The sequence below is a fragment of the Dermacentor albipictus genome, chromosome 10, assembly GCF_038994185.2.
Source record: "Dermacentor albipictus isolate Rhodes 1998 colony chromosome 10, USDA_Dalb.pri_finalv2, whole genome shotgun sequence".
Classification (NCBI taxonomy): domain Eukaryota; kingdom Metazoa; phylum Arthropoda; class Arachnida; order Ixodida; family Ixodidae; genus Dermacentor; species Dermacentor albipictus.
Window position 1 is genome coordinate 80,836,941 of NC_091830.1, and position 22,363 is coordinate 80,859,303.

A 22,363-nucleotide genomic window follows, 5' to 3' on the forward strand; every position below is an offset into this window, starting at 1 on the left:
TGAGAGCGCCCAAACACGTTGCTTGACGCACGCGCCCTGGGCGAATCGCCACGTGCATTAGATGGATATCCCGATGTAAATCGATAGGCGCGCGCATAAAAACGCATCAGTAAATGTGTGCGTGGGGTAGCTTTTGAGACCATATCGAATACAATTCAAATGGTGTCGGAATCGAATCTAATCAAATACGGAAAATCAATTCGAATGCCTCGCAAGTACCCGCCTTGAGGGCATCGTGGTCTTAGCACTGCGCTGGTCAGCCTGAGACCCTGGCGTAAAATTCTGGCAGCGGCTGCCGCATTTCGATGACGGCTAAATGCAAAATCGCCAGTGTACTTTCCATGGGTGCACTTTACCGAACCACTGTAAGGTGGTCACAATATTCCGGAGTCCTCATAATGGAATCGTGGTTTTGGCACCATAAAACGCAAAATATTGTTTTAATAGCTTGCGAATGTTGCACAGCCTTCTCATCACTACTATAAAACAGTTCTCACATCCTGGTATTCCCAATAATATAAAGTTTATATTATTACACGTGCCATTGTAAAGCGTCCTCTATTAAATTCACAAATTGCGCATATCAGGGCAACTAAGAAGTGTGTTGGCTAAGTTTGGGCTTTTAGGAGCAAACACGGTAGCTAATTAGAATGCAAATGTTTCAAAAAGCAACCCTGTTAGCCATTACACATCGGCTCCTAAATTTGCGGCCAAACTGGATATGCGGTTTGTCTGCCACGATGGTGGATCGCGCAAGTTACCTTTCGCCCGAAGGCGTAAGCATTGACAGCAATATTGACGGAACGGTAAAGAACTAGACAAAGGCACAACAATGATTCCCATAACCAACTTTTTATTGGGCAAACCAGCGCTCACAAAACCGTGGGCAAAACGATACTGATGAGCACTTTCGTCGATCGTAGAAATCATATCTATGGATCATACGCGTCGCCTATTTATGCAAGACACGTTGAAGGCGACAGCGTTTTAAGTGGCGCTCGCGTACATTCAAGAAAGTACAACAGTGTTCACGTCGCGCATACATTCCGATTACACAAGGTTCGGCGACAGCATACACAACAGGTAGAATGGTTTACCAGAATCTAGACTGTTTTCGTACTTACAGACGCATCTAGTGCCGCGAGATGCCTTTTAGCTTTCGTTAGCCACTGACAGGAAAACAAAAATACTGGACGCGTGTCCACCTTTAATGGTGTTCTCGAGCTCGTTGGTTGGTGTTGTAGCAATACGCAGGGAAATAGGTTGTCTCGAGACTGTGCACTAGGAAACTGTTTGTGTGAAGCAGTAACAGCGCCCTCGCCGCTGCTATGCAGAGACACTTCCATTATGAGGAGTCCGCCAGTGACGTTGGAAGCGACGTTCATCGACGGAGGCCAAGATGTACTCTGAAGGAAACTGTTGGCTTTCGTAGCTTAAAAGTTACTGTCCACTCATACCACTTTGTGAACCACGGTGTGATTGCTACATAGCTGCGACGCAACGACGCAAATGTTTCTGCGCATTAGCTTTATGCCATCAGCAGTAGGGAGGACGTCTTCTTGCGCCCGGACTTCGTTTTTACAGCGAAACTATGGCGTCTGAAGACTTCACAACCGTAAACGGGGCGGGGGGGGGGGGGGGGGAGGGGACGGTGCACGGACCTGCGACTGTGTAAGCCCGATGGTAGCGGCGCCTACAGCGCGAACATGCGTAGTGTTCGTATCATTGCAATGAAAAAGCATCTTCTCCCTAGTTCGAATGGTTGGGCCAGATGACCCCACAATGGTATCAAGTATGTTGGCAGGATGCAAATTGGGGCCTAATCTCATGTGGAAAGACAGTTGCAGCACTATACATAAATAGTTACAATAATAACCACAGTCAAATGCCTTATCTAAAACAAAGAAAATTGTTTGCGTGCAATCATCGGTAAGCCGGAAAAGTCTGGTGCATGAACGATGCAGTGTCGTAGTGCGTTATGTACAGGGTGAGTCGGTTCTTTACTTCGATTTTTACTTTGATTCACGTTTCATGTAACACTGTCAACGACGTGAATTATTTAAAAACAATTCAAGAACCTTTGAATTTTCAACTTCTGACGATGTAATTCGAGGACCGAATCGATTAGCAGGACATTCGATTCTTTATTCGTAAGTCTCAAACATTCGCCCACCGCTAGCCCTAAACATTTTATAATGGCACCGTGCAAGCTGATCTCGAACGATTAAGGTATGTAGAAATTATTGCCGGTATTATAAGTTGCACAATATCAGAATGGTTTCACCTGCGTGCTGCTTAGCAAAAGCTCCGTCCTTGGCATCGCTACACTGAGCAGTAAACATTAAACACATATTTGCTGAAGTCTTGGGTGTGCAAAGACGTCTGCTAAAAGTGCATTTTGTTGATAAGGCAACCGATTAACGCAGAACATCGTGTAAACGTTCTCTGATTGTAGGAAATGTCATGTAACGTTGAACAGCAACCTCAACGTTGAAAGTATTTTGCCAGTTGCACGTTCAGTTAATGATACGAACAAAGGTCACAACATCCTGACACCCACGTTGTGTCAAAAAAAATTGCATAGACTCCTCAATACACTGTGTTAACGGTAACAATGTAAGCAACCTTGCAAAACCGCACATCTCCAAAACGTTTCCGGATGTTAGCAATGTTGACACTAATGTGATTCCAGGCTGCTGGAGCATTTCACATGTGTACGTTCATGCAGCTATGATATAGTTCATTTTCAATTGAACATACATCTTTCTCATACAGTGAGCTATACAGATATGCAGTAAATAACATATGATTAAGCAGTAAACAATATTTTCTCGGGAACACGAAGTTACATAGCGTTTATTATGTTTCCTCACAGATAAGAACTGCTAAAAGTTATAATAAATATACGGCGGAACCATTGACGCGACAAAATTCTAAATGTTGCCACAGTTCGCCTATCGTGGACAAATTTATGCATAAAGGTATACGATTCGTCTACACTAATTGCAAAATAACTCGTCAATGTTACTATGCAATATGCCGCCAAAGGTGGAAAAATAAGGCACTTAACATCATGAATAGGCAGAAGGCCTTTCATGCCAGCTGCATGAGAACGACGAAAACATTAACACTGAACCGTGGATAGACACAAATCATGTCTTGTTGTGAATGCCAAGAACAGTGCCCGTTCAGTTCATGTATAATTTACAACATAAAAACTGCACTAGAGAAAACAAGTACAGTGCAAGTCACCAATATGAGCACTGTGTGTGTTTGTAATATGATGACAACATTTGCTGTCCACAGGCGTCGAGACCAGTGCTAGTGCCGGTGCGTGAGGCCGATAAGTGTGAGCGTTACGTGATTGGTGCGCAATTCCCGCGTGAACGGCGCGAGTGACTTAGCCGACAAGCGGAGCGGAACAGCAACAGAAGCTCTCGTCTGGCACTGTGGATCGAGCGGCGGGCAATGTCACAACGTAACCGGCCTACCCGTGCTGATCCGGGATTCGCCCCGGTTTACAGCGCTGTCCTGGGAGCCTACGTTGTTGATCCTGCCATGGCCGGTCTTTGGCCGGGCTTCCTGCAAGGCTGTGCATCGGCGTTCATCGCTGTGCTGACCTTGCGAGGCCGGGCGGCGCCCTGGCTACTGTGACTGCCACAGCCACCCACTGCCGCCTCTACAACACCGCTGCAGCTCGTAATGAACGGCTACAATTCGAACTGTGAGTGATTCACAACATGAACTTGAGATTAGTGACAGTAGCGCGGCCAACCTATTTAAAGTGGTATCTGTATTTAGTTTATGTGTCTGGTTCGATGTCTATTGTGCGTGTATAACTTCATTCCTCTCTGTTTTGGGTGACTCCTTAGTAGGTATGGCTGACTTGCGCCGACATATTTGCACAAAATTTTGGCGAGCCTGTCAGGGTTGACTTTACGATCTTGCCGACAGCTAAACGAGAGGGATGACCCATGCTTATTGAGAGGCGACACGCGATCGGCAAGGACATGGGCGTAGCTGCTGTCTCTCTCACGATTAGGTTGATGCGGAACGCGTGTTAGAAAGGGTCTTCCGTGCTCAAGGTGGTGATAATCAGCGCGAGAAAATGGAGCTAGAGGAAATGCTCCTACAAGCTGATGAACGCGTTTTGCAGCTGAAGCTTGAAGTGCGGGCAGTCAGTGCAAACGAGAACAATAGTGGTCCTTCCGCAAGCGTCGTCACGAATGCACGGGCTGTGTCGGAAGAGTGCAGTCCACAAAAATTACTACCACCATTTAATAAGACGCGGAATGAGCTCGACCTTTATTTACAACAATTTGAGCGCGTCGCAGCGTCTCAGGAGTCGGCACGAGACAAATGGGCACTTTTGCTCAGTTTGAGCTTAACAGGAGAGGCCTTATCGGGCGTCGGGCAACTGGACTCCGCCTCTGCCGCTCACTGCGATCAGCTGAAGGCTGCATTGTTGCTGCGATTACGGTGTACCACCGAAGGTTAGCGCAAGATTTCGCGAGGCGAAACCAGAAGAAAAAGTTACAGTGACGTTTCACATCGTGAACCCGGGTGACGCGCAAACGTATCTTGCTATAGCATACACGACGCTATCGACCCTCGGAGCGTCTTTATGCCTACACTGTCCGTATCACAGATCGTATTCAAGACAGGGCTTATGCGACCATGCCACACGCAGCAGCCGCCGGAGTAGGACGGCCCGTCGTAAACATTTGCTGACTGTTTAAAGTAACTCGCATGGTGTCAGCGTGCCGGGACAAACAGCAAATGTCCGCAGTCGATGAACACACGCTGTCAAAACGCTGGTATGAGGAATTGCGGCAGCAGCAGTGAACGAAGTGAGGTTCCTGCTGTGTATCACTTCAACGCAAAGTCAGTGGTGAGAACAGAGCGCACGCAAAGCTACGAGCCGTCGGCCCACCTATACTGTGCCCCAAGCATGTCGTCTTTAAATGAAAGGGCACATTACCGCCCGCGGCCGATGAACAACGCCCCCACTGAATCCCCTCCCTCGACGCCACGGTGCAACGCAAGCGACGGAATATGGTGTGTTTCCTACCCTTGCCCACGCAGCTCACCGTCGCATGCTTTCACTCGCACACACAGCGTACGGCGTGTGAGGACGATGTTACCACGAGACAAACCCACCCAGTAGGCATCGCAAAGAAAACTAGTAGCAACTGTCAGGGTAGGTCAACACAGCGCGCATCCGCCTGCCTTCCTACTCGGCGACGCATGGCTTCATTTCTTCATCTCCATTTGGCTCAACCTTACCGACGCATTTCTCTAGATGGCGGCACTTTGCCGAGTGCTGAGAGCACTCCTTCGCACTATCCCCGGTGAGCGATTTTTTTTTTTACCTCCAGACGCCTTCTTTGTTCACATTCTTGGCTGCCTCAGACAAACACCGCCGATTTGAAGAGCTGGACAGCTACGCTTGCGCATAAAAGAGGCGGGTCTCCAATGTGCCTCTCGCATAGCGGATCATTTCGACCGTTGGATGGAGATGGCGAAGATTGAGAAAACGTAGGGTGCTCTACGCGACGTCATTATTTCACAGCAGTTTATAAGGGGATGTTCAGCTGCGCTGCGAGTATTTCTGAAAGAAACTGCAAGAAGTTGAGCACGTTGTCCTGAGAATGCTCAATCACCCGCCGTGGTTGCTCAGTGGCCATGGTGTTAGGCTGCTGAGCACGAGGTCCCGGGATCGAATCCCCGCCATGGCGGCCGCATGTCGATGGGGTCGAAATGCGAAAACACCCGTGTACTTAGATTTAGGTGCGCGTTAAAGAACCCCAGGTGGTCAAAATTTCTGGAGTCCTCCACTACGGCGTACCTCATAATCAGAAAGTGCTTTTCGCACGTAAAACCCCATCATTTAATTTAATATTTTTATTGGTTTTAAGAAGCCCAGGATCTGACTAATTTCGGCAAGGACAATCTTTGGAAGGACAGGATGACAAAGAGTAGTCACAATATGAAATCTGAGAAGCGACCAGTTAAAGGGCACAATGAACGTTGGCTGTACAATAAGACCAATCGTTGTTTCTTTGAGTGCTCTCAAGGACGAGCAAATAATAAATATGATTCTGGCTGGTTGAGTGGTAAAACCATTTTGTCTGGCGAAACACCTAGAATGGAAGGAAAGCAAGCGTCCTGTATGTTGTCGACTATGGGCGTACCGAAAGAGCGGTACCGGAAAATGGGTACAGGGCGGTCCTTTATGAACGGAAACACGCGAGAGCGTGGCCTGTGCTCTCCGGCGGCTGCCTAGAGCACCGGTCACTGGCAGCAAGACGAACCACGCCCACTTTTAGCGTCATCTATTGGCGGTCGCAATGACTAGGCATGGCCGATAGGCAAGCGCCTACTGGACTCACTCCCCGGCATGAATGTTGCGCAAGCAGCGGGGCTGACAGCGCAGCGTCTGCTGCTGTGCTCAGGGACAACTTTCTGTGGTCATGTAGGGAAAGCTACCGAGGCAAAGCGCGCACAAGTGCTTCCGCTTTTGAAAAGACACCCGAGTTTTCACCCACGTTAGTTTAGGCTGGGCAAGACAAAACATAAACACCTTATCAGCAACAGTTAAACAACAGAACACGCTCCTGATTGTAAAGGGTTACTTATTTTGCGGCTTGCCGTTTGATTGCAGCTAATGCTACCCTCTTAATTATGGCGTAAAATTTGTCATTGTTGCCCGCTATCTCCTTATGGATTAGGAATCCTACCCCGTTTTGTTTCTTATCTAGGAGACCTCTAAAGCAGACACGGCCGTTAGTCAGCACTGTATAAGCCTCAGCAGTTATTCTGATCTCAGTAAGGCCAATGATATCCCAAGCAATGTCTGATAGTTCCTCAAAGAGTTCTGATAAGCTAGCCACACTCGACAAAGTTCGGGTGTTAAAGGCTGCCAAGGTCAGTTTCCACTGGTGTCCTGTACGGGTCCAGACATTCCTGGCACCCTCTGCTGCGTTACAGGTCTGACCGCCGCCTTCATCAGTACTCACAAACTGCTGGGGAATGAGGGCCATGGGAGAATTGGAGGAATTATGAGGGAAGGAGTGGCCGAATACTGCACCAGGGAAGCCAATTCCTGTTCTGGTGAGGGAGTGTCTTTGTTTAAGCTTATTGGGCATTGCTAATTTGGTTGCGCCTGGATTAGTATAGCCCCACTCACTCTAGGCATCTTTCCAGTGTCAGGCCTCCAAGCCTGCAGATGCTATTGCTTATAAAAAAATATCTCGACTTTGGCAGGCTTGGTGCCTAAAACTAGAACACGAAGATTTATTGACTACGGCCTGCTTATGGCCTGCTTATGGTCTGCTTCTAAAGATCATGTGCTATGTAATATATGTGGTTAAAAGGGTACTTCACATCTGCATCATGACTGAGTGCTGCTGCGTAGCACTCCCACGACTATCTTTAGCACACATGCGCAGCTATCAAACAAATGGGACATAGGGACAACCGCCGCTGCAGCTACCTTAGTAGAGCATCACAAGATGAAGGCAAAACAACGGGGGTTCAGCTCCGACTGGCAGCAACTTTACTCTTAATGCGAAACATTATCGTTATGTATCTCCAGGTTTCTTCGTACACCTGGCCAGGTAGCCTCAATAGTATTTGGTGACGTGCCTGATGGCGCTCCTTGAACCCGGGTCCCTAGGGCCGCAAGCCTAGTTCTTTACCCACAAGGCTACAGATGCATGCATAGTTCGCCATATCAAGCTCAATTGTTCTCTTGTAGCAGCTAATGCTTTCAGGTGTTATGTGAGACTCACAGAGTTTGGGATTCACGAGTTTCAGCTCAGATGGAAAATAACGCAGGTGCTGTGCCTACTTTTGTGGTGCTTTTTCCGGGCAATTTTTTTGGCTTCTCTATGTTCATGTATTGTGCTGTGTATTTCATATGGTGTGAGGCATTACCTGAATCGTAGCTTCGATGCGGTGCCCATAAAACCAGTTATAGGCAAGTGCTCGAGAGTGACGTAATGCTCGCTCTCCCTTATTCTCTCTTGCATGCAGCATGTAGTGCATCCAGATTGGGGCCATGCACACGAGTGGGGCATTTTTTGTTCTTATTCACCTGCTGTGTCATGTGCTGTACATAGGGGGAAGCCAGTCCCCCACATCATGGTTGCCAGTGCCACTGAATCAATTGCAGCCTCGCTGGCTTGACATGTCATAACAGCTGACATCTAGGGATGAAATAAAATCTTGCTGTCCTTTGTCATCAGGTATAGCTAACGCTGCAAGTAGAATCCGCATACAAAGTTCGTAGTTGAAAGATACAGCCAGCACGACCCCTAAATGTGAGCACAAATTTAGCTGTGAGCTTGATTTATGCCACGAATCAATATTCACGAAAGGAGCTTCGACAATGGCCGAGCCGAGTGAGCACAAGCACAATTAATAGTCTTCTTTCACAATTTTGTCGGTGCATGGCTTTGTCGCTGTGTAGTAATTATTAAATAATTAGTTTGCTTTATTTCCACAACTGAGAACTTGCTCGACCATTGAAAACATACTACTACAGGCATCTGCGTTTCTCATGCTTAACTCACAGTTTTGAGGCATCAAACAAAGCATAACATAAATGATGCACTGTGCTTTGCAGCCCTTTAATGGGCACATTGAGCGCGTTTTCGCTTCTTGTGAGGGCGCTTGATATTTTTGGTTGGGTTGCCTTAAGTATGTTATATCAGTGCATATTCCTTGCAAGGCTATAAAAGAGGCTCCTTAGAGCCTGTTCGTTAAAGTTAAGCCGCCACATATGTGTCCGCATTGTTCAGGCTACGTCTTACGATGGCTGAGCATTCTTGTGGTTATGATGTGATACTTTTGGACACACATGATGCTCCATTATAAATTATTGTTGGCATGATTTTTCACAGTTGGTTTCAGTAACATTATTGCACAGGCGATGCAAAATAAGGCATAACATATGCTTCACCTCCGGCATGTTCATGATCGCTGACTATATAATTAGCGATCCAGACCAGGCACCAGAAAAAATGAATGTTGACTCTTCTTCTCAGAGGCTGCTGTGCTTCAGCTAACTTTGCTTCTCCTGTGTCGAGTGGCCTTGTCGCTCTATTATTCCTTGCCGGTTTTCGCCACATTGCAACCCACTAAATGTATGAAATGTTAAAACGGGATGCCTCATCTCTCTTCCTTTGCCCTTTTGACTTTTCACTACGCTGCACCATTTAGATTTCAGTTCTCGAATGAATAATACAAAAAAAATGCTACCATATTTCTGATGTTTATCATGATGGCAATAATTAAGGTGGACCTGAAACTAAAGGATAAAACAAAATACTATGTGTGAGTAGGAATGCCTTGCTGAGGACCAAATTATCTGAATGCTCAACTTGAGTTCTTTGCCTCAAGGTCTTACAGTCTGAGACCTTTTTTTGTGATCTCGTGAATGACTATCAGGCCTGACATACAGTCACAGAAGTTGCTCAGAAAGGAGCACCTTCCCCTGCGGGAGCTGTTTTATCACAACTATAATATAAAGCGCCTATTATGTTATGAACAGGCACAACTGTGGGTGCAAATTTTAGCCTGTACTTTATTTTTAAATAATTTATCATCAATTTGTGAACTTGCAAGCCACTTCACAACTGCAAGCTGAATATTCTGTAGGCTGGCTTATTGTCATCACCCATACTTTTGAAACATTAATGCATCCTCTGACTGAAGTTTGAGCAGTTCGAGCCCACCGTTTGGAAATGCTTCTTATGTGCACTTAGTAGGAGACAGTTCTCAAAGCTTCTTCGCATGATTTTCAGTGATCCTAGAGGCAACAACTATTGAGTTCGGTTATTGAGTTACAATACGCTAATTTTTCATATTTTCAATAATTTACTGTGTGCGCAGTAACACGGCACTGTCTAGAAAGTGTTGAGACTAAAAAGCTTCCTATTTGTCCTAATATAGTGAGGAAATCGGCATTCTGCGGTGTGAAAAGTAAAAAAAAATCATTATGGTCACAACATTCACAACCACTTTAGCGGCTCATAAAATGACTGAAGCGCATGCTAACAGCCTATACGTTGTGGGAAAACGTGTTCCATCGTGCTGCAACATTGTGCACGTTAGATATGTGCGGAAGCCAACACTGTTGCGATGTGCTGCGCCGCAATGCCGCTAAGTTTTGTGAAAAAGTCACTGTTGCTGCAATGTTCTTTACTGCCAAGCACGTTAACCCTGTGGCGAAACCACAACAATTGCAAGTGCTGCACCACAGAGCAATGGAGTTGTGTGGTAAAGCACACTTGCTACATGTTGCATGTGCTAGATTTGGACAATTTCAATGCAAACAATTCTTTCTTGATGAAATGAGCGCTACGAAGACGCGGACGAAAGAAGACATGTACGACACAAAGAACACATGTACATGTGTTCTTTCGTCCGCGTCTTCGTAGCGCTCATTTCATCAAGTATGCATAACCAACTCACCCACATCAAGCTTCTGCTACTTCAAACAATTCTTTATTCACACCGAGCACTTTGCTGAAGGTAATCTTATGTCCCGGCTCGTCTGGGTCTTTCGCATTGAAAACAAAAATACGTGTTACAGTGAGCCCGAAAATGTGTTTCTGCATTACGACCAGAAACCCTACGCATTTGGCCATTGTCGTGCATATAGTTCTTGCTAGTCTATGCGTAGTTAGGTGTAAGGGATTGTGGCACGTGTATTACAGTGCATAATATGTGTCGGTGAATGTGTGCATATTCAAGTTGCTTATCAAAGCGAGAGCATATCAGTCTCTCCCATTCTTCCTTTGTGGCAGGACTTAGAAGTGCTTTCTTAGAGCGCACAACCTTTGGGATTCACTCACATTTCCAAGCGGCCAAAAGAGCGGCCGCTCCCAAGATCCCGCTGCGCAATGGCTCGCAAGCCTAAATAAACCGTGGCTACGGCGGTTACCTCATTTCACCGCGTCACAAAGATTGGTGACCCAGACGGTCGAGCCCAGCCTTGCCGGCGTCAACCTAAAGGTTAGTGACCCAGACGATTAAACGCAGCCGTGCCAGCGTAATCGCACCAACTCTACCAAGGCGAGTGACATGCCATCACGCAGTTCTTCAGACATCTCGTGGTAGTAGGGTGTCCGGGAATTCTACATTGACATACCGGACCTCTGGTTCGTCCAGATGCACAGACATTTCCTTCTCAACAAGGTTCCAGGCCCCTGCTGTGTTCCAGGCTCTGCCTGTGTACCAGGCACAGGCTGTCATCCCCATCCCCGACGTATACGCGGACTTGGGGGCAAGCGTCCTTGCTCAATACATCGCCTACAGCGCTCATTCCCAGCATCTCTCGCCATTTGAACCATCGCGTTGTCCCGCGTGTTATCCCACATTGCCTACCTCCATCCGTGCTGTTGATCAGCACGCGCCACCCCAGCATCAGACCTCTACTCGGTTCGTGAGCCTCCTTCCCATCTCAAAGGCACCTGGGAGGCGACTCTTTCCATTGTTTTTATGTTAGTTGAGGGAAACCCGCACCATCTGTGAGGTATAAGGGGCATAAAGCTTTATAGTAAGTAAATGAAAAGGGGCTCTAGAGGCAACCAAAAATGAATTTAGAGAAAAAAACTATATATAATAAAAAAAACAAAGAGGAGGTTAGCTTCTAATGTTGGAAATGAATAATTGGACAGACAAGTTAGTGGGGTGAAAAGGCAGAAACAGAAGGCACTCTGAAAACTGCCTCCGGAAACAAACAAATTACGGTTTGCAAGGAGAGCCCCTACCCACACCCAGACCGGCCCCTTGGGCCACCCGCCAGCGCCCGCGCTGGGACCCGCAAGACTTGAATGTTTTATTGCACTGTTTCATATGCGCCGGTGCGTCCTTCCTCTCAGCCGGACTCTTGCCGCCTCGAATCGATGCCAGTGGTCTGGTAGGCAAAAGTAGTACGTAGTAGGAGGGGACCATGAGGTGTGGAGCTTGCTGCGCCTTCCGCGCGGCCAGCTCTTCTATGTTTTGGCAGCTTATGCGCGTTGCCCAAAGAGCTCATTGCGGGAAGACGTCTACTCCATCAACAGACCCTTAATGTATGTCAAGGACTTTGCGAAAGCCTTTTCCTGCCCTCTGATGCGCCGATGGCAAGGCACCCTCAGTGTTCTTTTACCGCGCACCGACAAAACTAATGAGAATGTTTTCTGAATACTTGTGTGCTGTTCAACGTGCTAGAGAACTAACCATTTCATTCTTTTGTGTTAGCTGACATTGATATTTTTGGGCACGTGACGTGAGACTGCCTGTTCATTTATGCCATGAGTCTTTATTATCCCCATTTCTCTTCGCAGCCCCTCATTTCTGGCTGTTCTTGTCTTATGGTGCATTCGTATGTTTACACTTGCTCATGTGGCGTGCCGTGTTAATTTTTTTTTCCTCGCGGAAACAAAAAGGTTACAACGAAGTGAATGCAATTGAATTTGTTACGTGCAGTGTAATATTTTTTTTTCTCTCCTTGATTATTATTTTCTTGTTCTTTGTAAAGTCTAACGTCTCAGTTTATTAAGTAGTCATGCGCACTTGGCCGAAACATAAATATATTTATAGTACAATATTACGCGTAATGTATATTGCATGCATTGCCATTCACGAATACTTCGGGCTTTAATTAAACCAGCATATTTACCACGTAAATCTTTAATACAAATTGTGGCTTCGGCAGAAGTCGCCGCTACTACTTAAATTGTTCAATCTGTTAGGTTTGATGTTAACATGCAATGCATTTTGGGCACTACTACGGAAAGTGATCCACAGTGGATCTTTTTGCGTAGAGATTGCTTTGTTCAATAGTTTATATTCTTCGTAAAATGTAGCGCTTTTGCACGAAGGCCTAAACGTGGACAGCGACAGCAAGCTTTATACATAGCATCGAGCATTTGACTCTGTGGAACACCCCCACGTCTGCTACACAGACACCCTTAACGTCAGCTATACCTGCAAGCTGTCGAAATCTAAAGCTCGGGAAAATTCCGGCTCGCAATGGGGGGATACGTAAAAACGAGAACATTTATTACAGCTGGCCCGCAGCACACACGCTTATCATTTGCGGGGGATAAATGTGGACTTTATGAGAGGTGTTTTACACTAACAAACAAACAATTTTTCCACCGCACGGGCTTTTGAAGCGACCTCGTTTGTCCCGATTTCACGTAATTCAGGCACTTCCAAGAATAAATTTTTTTTCAGGGATGCACCCTCTAGTACGATCTAAGCCGCATGGAAGCGAAAGGGGCTAACCAAAGCCATTCGTCGTCGCGATTAGCAATAAGTCCCAGACGAGATTAACTGCGACGCAATGGCGCCGTGTGAAAACCTCGGGAGTAACCGCTGCTTCTCGGGGTGTAACACTTTCTCTTATGAGAGGTTCCGGCGAAGCGGCAGACCCAATGTGCGGCAAACAAGTGGGACGCGGGTAGGCAAAGGGAGGGGGGTAGTAGGCACAAGGGGTAAAAGCAAACACCTTTATTATATTTTGCCTGCAGTGCACACGTTCCATACTGCTATGGGATTGGTCACGCGCCTCATTCATGCACGTTTTGACTGAGAAGCAAATAATTTTTGTATCCCACTTAATTTTCATCGATTTTGTTCTGGCTAATCCCACTTGCTTCGGTATCTTCTCATAATCAATTTGCTTAAGACCATTAAGCCTCTAGTATATTATATAGTTAATTGGTTCTCCTAAAATAGGGCGACATAGCTACTATGAAAATTTTGTTCTTGTATGCATTTTTCTTTGTCGTCTAGCACCACGCCATTCTCAGAGACTGTCAAAACCTTGTCGACAACAAAACCTATTTTTCGTTAAACGTCGCGCAAGATTTAAAAAATCGTGTAACGACATGAAATTCGTAGACCCTACAGTAAATATGTGAGAGTAACTAGTTTTGCTTCGAAGCCGTTGACCCGTCGCTTACACAAATCACCAGGGTCATAGACAACCTTGCGGTCTTTATACATTCTGCACTGAGAAATAGCGCAAGCGAGGCTACACGCACCCGATGTAAAAACATTTAAAAAAAAAGATGTGTAAAGTAAATCATTTGTTGCCTCTTTCTTCTACTCTTCAACTGCTACTGTTGTCGCCGTCTTGCATGCCGCGTCTTGAGGTCATTCAGAGTGCGCATATGCTTTTAAGGAGCGTGACAAAGGCAAAATCATCATCGTCATCAGCCTGGCTACGCCTGCTGCACGGCAAAGGCCACTCCCATACTTCTCCAACTACCCCAGTCATATGATAATTGTGGCTGTGTTCTCCCTGCAAACTTCTTCATCTCATCCGTCCATCAAATTTTCTGCCACCCCCTGCTACGCTTCCCTTCTCTTGGAACCCAGTCCGTAACCCTTAATAACCATCGGTTATCTTCCCTCCTCATTACATGCCCTGCCCATGCCCATTTCTTTTTCTTGATTTCAACTAAGATGCCATTAACTCTAGTTCATTCCTTCACCCAATCTGCTCTCTTTTTATACCTTAACGTTACACCCATCATCCTTCTTCGCATAGCTCGTTGCGTCGTCGTCATTTTAAGTAGCACCCTTTTCGTAGGCATCCAGGTTTCTGCCCCGTACTTGAGTACGGGTAAGACACAGCTGTTATACACTTTCTTCTTGAGGGATTATGACAACCTGCTGTTCATGATCCGACAATGCTTGCCAAACCCACCGCAGCCCTTTCTTATTTTTCTGATTATTTCAGTCTCATGATCCGGATCCCCGGTCACTACCTGCCCTAAGTAAATGTATTCCCTTACCACTTACAGTGCCTCTCTACCTATCGTAAACTGCTGTTCTATTCCGAGACAGTTAAACATTACTTTAGTTTTCTGCATATTAATTTTTAAACTCACCTTTCTGCTTTGCCTGTTCAGGTCAGTGAGCATGCATTGCAATTCGTCTCCTGAGTTACTAAGCAAGGCTATATCATCAGTGAATCGCAATTTACTAAGGTATTCTTCATTAACGCTTATCCCCATTCTTCCCAATCCAGGTCTCTGAATACCTCCTGTAAACAGGCTGTGAATAGCATTTGCGAGATCGTATCACCGTGTTTGACGCCCTTCTGTATCGAGATTTTGTTACTTTCCTTATGTAGGACTACGGTGGCTGTGAAGCCACTATAGATATTTTTCACTATTTTTACGCACGGCTTGTCTACACTTTTATTCCGTAATGTCTGCATGACAGCTGAGGTTTTGACTGAATCAAATGCTTTCTCGTGATCAATGAAGCGATGTGTAAGGGTTGGTTATTCGGGAAATAGGACGCGAGAAACTCATTTGGACTTTTCATCACGTCGGTACAATGCCCTCTAGAGTTACTGGGCATTAAAATATTATATTAATATTATTATTATCAAAATATTATGAGAACAGCAGTTTACGATAAGCAGCGAGGCACTGGAAGTCGCAAGGAAATACATCTACTTAGGGCACGTAGTGACCACGGATCCAGATCATGAGATTGAAATAATGAGAACAAGAATGGGCTGGAGTGCGCTTGGCAGGCATTCTCAGATCATGAAGAGGAGGTTGCCATTATCCCTCCCCAAGGGAAAACTGTATAATATCTGTGGCTTACCATTACTCATCTACGGGACAGAAACCTGGAGGCTTACGAAAAGGGTTCTACTTAAATTGTGGACGGCGCAAGGAGCTATGGAAAGAAGAATGATGGGTGTAACGTTAAGGGATAAGAAGAGAGAAGATTGGGTGAGGGAACAAACGCGAGTTAGTGACATCTTAGTGGAAATCAAGAAAAATTGGAGGACGCTTAAGCTTCGCCTTCAAGAGTGGGACGCGACAGCGTTCCCGTCGACCCGCCAAGGGGTATAAGACAATGCGCTACGGCACAGCGATCACTTACGATGCGCCCCGCATCGGATTTAGCGCCCACCTATCACGCGGTGAGCGTCGAGCAACGCAGCGTTCGGCGCGGCAACGAAACGTGCGCCTGAGCGAACGGAACGAACCAAAGAACTCGGTGTCTCGGAGGGGAAACGATCTACGCCAGCCAAACGTCGTGATCGGCACGGGCGGAGAGATAGATAGTAATCTAAACCGGGAGCACGGCGAAGCGTCGTCAGGGGAGAGGGAGTCCCGCGACGCGCCTGGCAGCGGTCCCAATGCGCGCGCGGCGCGCCTCCTGTCGGGGCAGCGCCGTACATTGAGAGGAGGGGGTCTTCTGTGTTTGCCGCAAGATGGCTCTGCGTGTGCGGAAAGCGGAGAAATGCAGCGGAAACGCACTTCGCAACTCGTGTAATTGTGACTTCTGTACGTTACATGTTCATAATTACCGATATACACCGCAGTATAACTTTCCACGGCTCGTTTCGAAGGCAACACCGCATTCACTAGAGGCGCGTTTGCACCGCTTGGAAGCATCGAACTCGTGGCTGAGTGGTAGCGTCTCCGTCTCACACTCCGGAGACCCTGGTTCGATTCCCACCGGGCCAATCTTGGAAGTTGCTTTTTATTTATGAAGCGCCTGCCGTGATTTATCGCTCACGGTCAACGCCGCAAACGCCGACACCGACGCCGACACCTGACGCCGACGACACCGGCTTTTCTGCGACACGAGCTCCTTAACGCTATCGCGTTAAAAAGAAATGGGGCATGGGCTGGACAATGAGGAGGGAAGATAACCGATGGTCATGAAGGGTTACGGACTGGATTCCAAGGGAAGGGAAGCATAGCAGAGGGTGGCAGAAAGTAAGGTGGGTGGATTAGAGTGAGGAGTTTACAGGGACAACATGGCCACAAGTAGTACATGACCGGGGTAGTTGGAGAAGTATGGGAGAGGCCTTTGCCCTGCAGTGGGCGTAATCAGGCTTATGATGATGGTGATGAAAATATTATGGGCGTTACATGACAAAACCCACATCTTATTCTGAGGCACGCCGTATTGGGGGTCTCTGGAAACTTGTACTACCTTGGGTTCTATTACCTGTACCTAAATCTAAGTATGCGGGTGTTTTCGCATTTCGCTCCCATCGAATTGCGGCCGCCATGGCTGGTATTCGATCCCGCGACCACGTGCTCAGCAGCCCGACACCATAGCCACAGAGCAACCACGGCGGGTTTCCTGGGCATCGCCACAATACCCTCTTGACGGCCGGATTTACACATCATCCTCAGCAAAATAATTCCACAAACGGAAATGTTTACCTGTCTACCGACGTGCAACAGTCGAGAGGGGAAGTACATAGAATGGTAGAGAGGTGATAATTCGAGGAGGCAGAGAATGGATAGAACAGATGCGTTTCGGAAATGAGTAAACAGCAGCCCTTCCAGTGTTCGTTCGTAATTCCCATAGGTGCGGGGAGGGCAACAGAGGGAAAATGTAACATAGGAAGGTGAGGCAGCGCATCTGGTACACACGCGAGCGGCTTTGATGGCGTCGCTTGTCCGTTATACGCGAGGCGTGGCCAATGGAAAACGGTTCGCGTTTTGCAGCCAGAATTCAAAGGATTACGAAGTTTTATTTTGACGTTTACTCTCCATTCAGCTCAGACCTGTGTTTCCATCCCCTTGTGGAATGTAGAACGGGTCCGGCAGGAAAACAGCGTGTGCACGTAACAACAGCGGTCAAGCCGGCAGCGGAAAGCAGGACACAATCATACTTCCGTTGCAGCGCTCATTGAGAAGACCGCGATGACGGGTCCACTTGGCATCGTTGTTCTCGCAGCGAAACGCACTGCGCGTCGCTGATGTCCCTGGAAGTATTCTATCCCTCGCACGCAAGCCAAACATGAGTCATCGTTATTCTGACCGCAGGGCGCCGTAGCACAGCTGTAGCGGAGTGTGCTAAAAACTTTTTTCACTGCAGATGAAGTGCTTGTACATTGATAGTTCACGCAAAAGTCTAGTGCAGAAGTTAACACGCAGTAAGTGAAAGCGTTAAACTGCATTCTCTGAACTAGTCTACATCAGGGGTATTTCTTCTAGCGTTTCCGAACGAATCACTGTGTGGGTTTTCTCCGGCAATATTTTATTTTGAAAAAGATCTGTGTATATAGCCGGGCAGAACAGCTTACCCCAGCGACATATTTGAGACATCTAAAAACTGGGGGATAAATGAAAAATTCTAATAAATCAGACATAATCGTTGTATTCAGCATAACAAACCAGATAAATCAAGAATGAAATTTTAATTATCCAGTCAGATCTATGGTGCTTCCCAGAGTTTACATATTTAAATCATCAGTGGTAAGTATATCGAATAACGTAAGCAGCCATGTTAGTGAAATCTATTAAACCGGGGCAACGAAGCTTTGCCGTTTGCAACGAAAACTGGCGGTCAGCTCCCAACCAGTAAAAATTTGAATGATTCCTTAAGCTTAGCATTTCATAGCGGAACGCGACAGTATTAGAAGATCCCTAACTCCTTGTGGTGCTTGCCTGCTACTGCAGCTTTCTTGCGAATACGCGGAGGTGAGCGCCATCTTCAACATGTTGTTGCAAGGAACGGGGTGGACCACGCCGCTCGATGAATGGTAGAAACGCCGGAAGAAGGAGTTGTGTTTGAGTTTCCGCCTAACAAAAATGTGTTCTCTGGTATATTCAAATTACAATCCGACGACGCTACCATGTCTGTACACTGTTAGTCAATACTTCCTTAAAACAACGCATACAACGCGGAAAGTGGATAAAAATTTGGACGCTTATAAATGGCTCACTCCAAGCGGCCTACTGAGTATGCGGCTCTTGCATATGCGGCTCTTGCATTTATGCAGGGTGTGAGACCCGGTGAGTTGGTATTCCATGCCGAAGTGACTAGCGCAAGAGTGGACACGGGACACTAAAAAGGCGACAAGGACAAGCGCAATCCTTGTAGCCACCTTAGCGTACCTCGTCCACTCTGGCGCTAGTCACTTCATCTTGCATTTAAACGGCCCCATTCGTTGCAGGGAAGGGGGCCGCTTGGAAAATGTCACGCATAACGTCAAACGTTTATGCTGTATTTCAGATCAAATCTGTTCGGCTTAGCGGCTCAAACATTATGTGGCTCAAGATTATGCACGCCGTCCAGATATTACCATTTACAGGCGCGCACATTCAGTTTGGCCGCACTGCGTAAGTTTGCCGACAGAAAGAGTGAATTTCCGCCCAAGCTGCAAACCGCACGGGGGAATCAATCTCTATGATGGCGCAAAGTGCAGCACGCTCACCGCTGTTCGCGTTTCATTTGACGCCGACGGCACATATGGTTTCAGCGACAATACCGCTCATAAACTGCAATATTTCCTCTTCTGTTTTTTTTATTTTCTCCCTTCCAAACTTAAGAACCAGAACAGAAGCGAAAATATTTCACTACATGGGGATCGCGCACTGCGACCAAACAGGATTTGCGCGCTGGTCAACGGTGATGACTGAACGGCATGCACGATACGTTTACTTATTCGTGGGCGACCTTTCATATGACGCTGATAGTACATGCATACGTCATTGCGACTTCGAGACTCTCATGTTAACTACATTTTCGTCATTATTAACACTGAATAGCATTATTTTCATAATAAAGCCTCCTCGTCATAATTTGCATCACAACTATTCAAGAAACGGAAACAGAAAATAATTTATATTTATTATTAAATTTGAATAGCACAAATGAATAATTTACAGGAAGCAAGAAGTTCATATTATGTTTCCACTGAGAAGCAAGGCAATTCCACCCCTTGTCCTTATGTGCCGAAATTTGAAGGAAGAAGAAGAAGAAGAAGACTCTGAGGAGTTCCGCATACCAGCCTCCATGGACTCGAGTTCTCCCAGGCCCCACACTACTGTCGTCATAAACGAGGCATCCAGGGACGCCGGGAGATGGCAATGCTCCGTCTTCTGCGCCTTCGCCGCTGCACTGGTCGTCTTCGTCGCAGTGGTGATATTGGGGAGCGTCTACCTGGGCACACGGCAGCGCCGGCGAGGCAAAGCCATCGACGAACACGAACAGCCCTTTTGTTGCCCGAAAGAAGCGCAGCAGACTTTGCGGTACGTGAACGTCAGTGTCGACCCATGCTACGATTTCTTCGCGTACGTTTGCTCCAATGTCATCAAATTTCGAAAGTGGCAGGACACGAGTGTGCAAAGCGAGCTCGACCGCATTGTGATTACCGGCGCAATGCCAACCGACGTCAAGCGCAGCCGAGCAGGAGATTTCCTCGTTCGCTACTTCAGGTCTTGCGTTAAGGAGATGGCGAAGATGGATGACTTCATCTCCGACATAGCGGACACCCTGGTTCGTAAGGATAGGAGTCTACTAAACAGGATGGACAGCAAGAAAGCGTTTGTGTACGCCACGACAGTAACAGCCAAGTACCGAATCACCACAGCAGTGCATGTTTTGTACGACCCCTTATTCGATGAACTTACCATTAGGTACAAAGCAATTTGCACTGATAACGCGTTGACGAGGAAAATAGTAACTGCTTCTGTAGTCGCTCTCAACTTCGGCCTAAACGTGAGCATGAATATCAATAGTGCTTTTGAGTTCACAGCCATCATATGCAGCCAGACCTATACCACCGAAATAGAACCCACAAGTTACACAGCGGCCAACCGCAGCAAGTTCAATGAAGAAGTGTGGCGCATTGAAGACCTCGAGGATGGAATGGACTCCATCGGTTACTCGCTAAGCAAGGCTCGCTTATTCACAGCTTACGGTGCAGACCGCCTTGGAAGAATGCATCACATCCTCTCCACTCTGCAAAACAGCGCTATTGAACAAGGTGTCATAGCTTCTTACTTCCTTTGGCACAGCGTCATGAGTATCAACGCTGAATTCTACGCTTCTTTTGATTCCACACCGCAGTCTGGCCTCGAGACCTGTAAACGAAGTCTGGAGAAATTATGGCAGCTCTCGCACTCCTTCAATGTGGACTTACTCACGAGCACTGAAAAGGACGCCCACGCTCGCGCCACTTTCGCCGCGGTACGAGACGCCGTGAGAGCAGAATGCCATGCAAGCGGCCTCTTTCATGCAGAAGACATCAAACTTCTCGGGAGCTTTTTCCAAAGCCTAACGCTTTACACTCCTGCCGAAATTCGTCGCAGTACAGCCCTGATTCCCAAGCCAGCACGTGATTTCTTTGAGAATGTGCTACATGGCCGTGAGTACAACTTCCAGGCTGAGAAGGATATGCTTAAATTCGTAGGCAAAGAGGACGTGGATTACTACAGGTCACTAACCCTCATTGGCCGCAGACGAATCTACCTACCCCCCGAAATCTACATTTCTATCCACGGTGGCACTGAAAACGTTCACCTACTAAACATGGCGGCGCTTGGCCGTACCCTAGCAGAAGCCCTGTGGCTGACGTTGTTTTATCGTATTCCGTGGACTTCGGGAACATCGAAAAATATGTTACGGCTGAGGAAGTGCTACCACACGTTCTACGGCATCAACGCTGAAGAGAAGAGACGTGATAGGAATACTTTTATCACTGCGCTCGGTCTTTCATCCGTCCTTAAGGCATTTAAAAGGCCGGCTTGGTACAGCGTAAAGCTGGCGTGGAGCTTGCTGCGCCTTTCACACGGGCAGCTCTTCTATGTTTTGGCAACCTATGCGCGTTGCCCAAAGGGGTCATCGCGCGAAGACGTCTATTTCATCAATGGACCGTTAATGTATGTGGGTGACTTTGCCAAAGCGTTCTCCTGCCCATCTGATGCGCCGATGGCAAGGCATCATCAGTGTTCTCCAGCCGCGAATCGGAAATGATAATGTGCTGTACAATTGCGTGCTGTACAATGCGCACAAAATCAACTATTTTATTCGCTTGTGTTACCTGTATTTGAATTTTCTACGCCGGTGACGTCAAGAATATGTCATATATGTATTGAAGATACGCCACGAATATCTAACAGGTTCATTTATTTCCTAGTCACTTATTTCTGGCTTTTCTTGATCCTCACATGCTTCGACTTGCTGACACTTGCGAGCGGTGTGAAAAATTGTTTCCCGCGAAATGAAAAGAGCACTTTGAAAAATAAATTCACTTGTGGCGTTTTACGCGCCAAAATCACTGTCTGATTATGAGGCATGCCGCGATTCGATCCCGTGACCTCGTGCTCAGCAGCCCAACACCATAGCCACTGAGCAATCACGGCGGGGTTTTTGAAAAATAAAACGCGATTGAGAATATTAGCAGCAACGCAATATTATTTACGTCTTGCTTACTTTTTTCCTCTTTTTGTGAAGACATGCATCTCAGTTAAGCACACGTCAGCAACCTAGATATATTCATGGGAGCCAAATAAATTAAATGTATGTTGCATGTAAACCGATTAAGCGATAAATAGGGTTTATGTTAAACGAATCCTTT

At 46.9% G+C, this 22,363-nt stretch overlaps 1 long non-coding RNA gene across 1 annotated transcript in view; it reads left to right on the top strand.

Annotated features, from left to right (window-relative positions):
• The first annotated feature begins 3,378 nt into the window (after nt 1-3,378).
• Nucleotides 3,379-22,363, top strand: part of LOC135921266 (uncharacterized) — a 46,459-nt gene continuing 27,474 nt past the window's right edge. Inside the window, exons 1-2 of the long non-coding RNA XR_010570510.1 lie at nt 3,379-3,724; nt 6,991-7,113. This is a non-coding gene — a long non-coding RNA (uncharacterized lncRNA). The remainder of the gene's footprint in view (nt 3,725-6,990; nt 7,114-22,363) is intronic.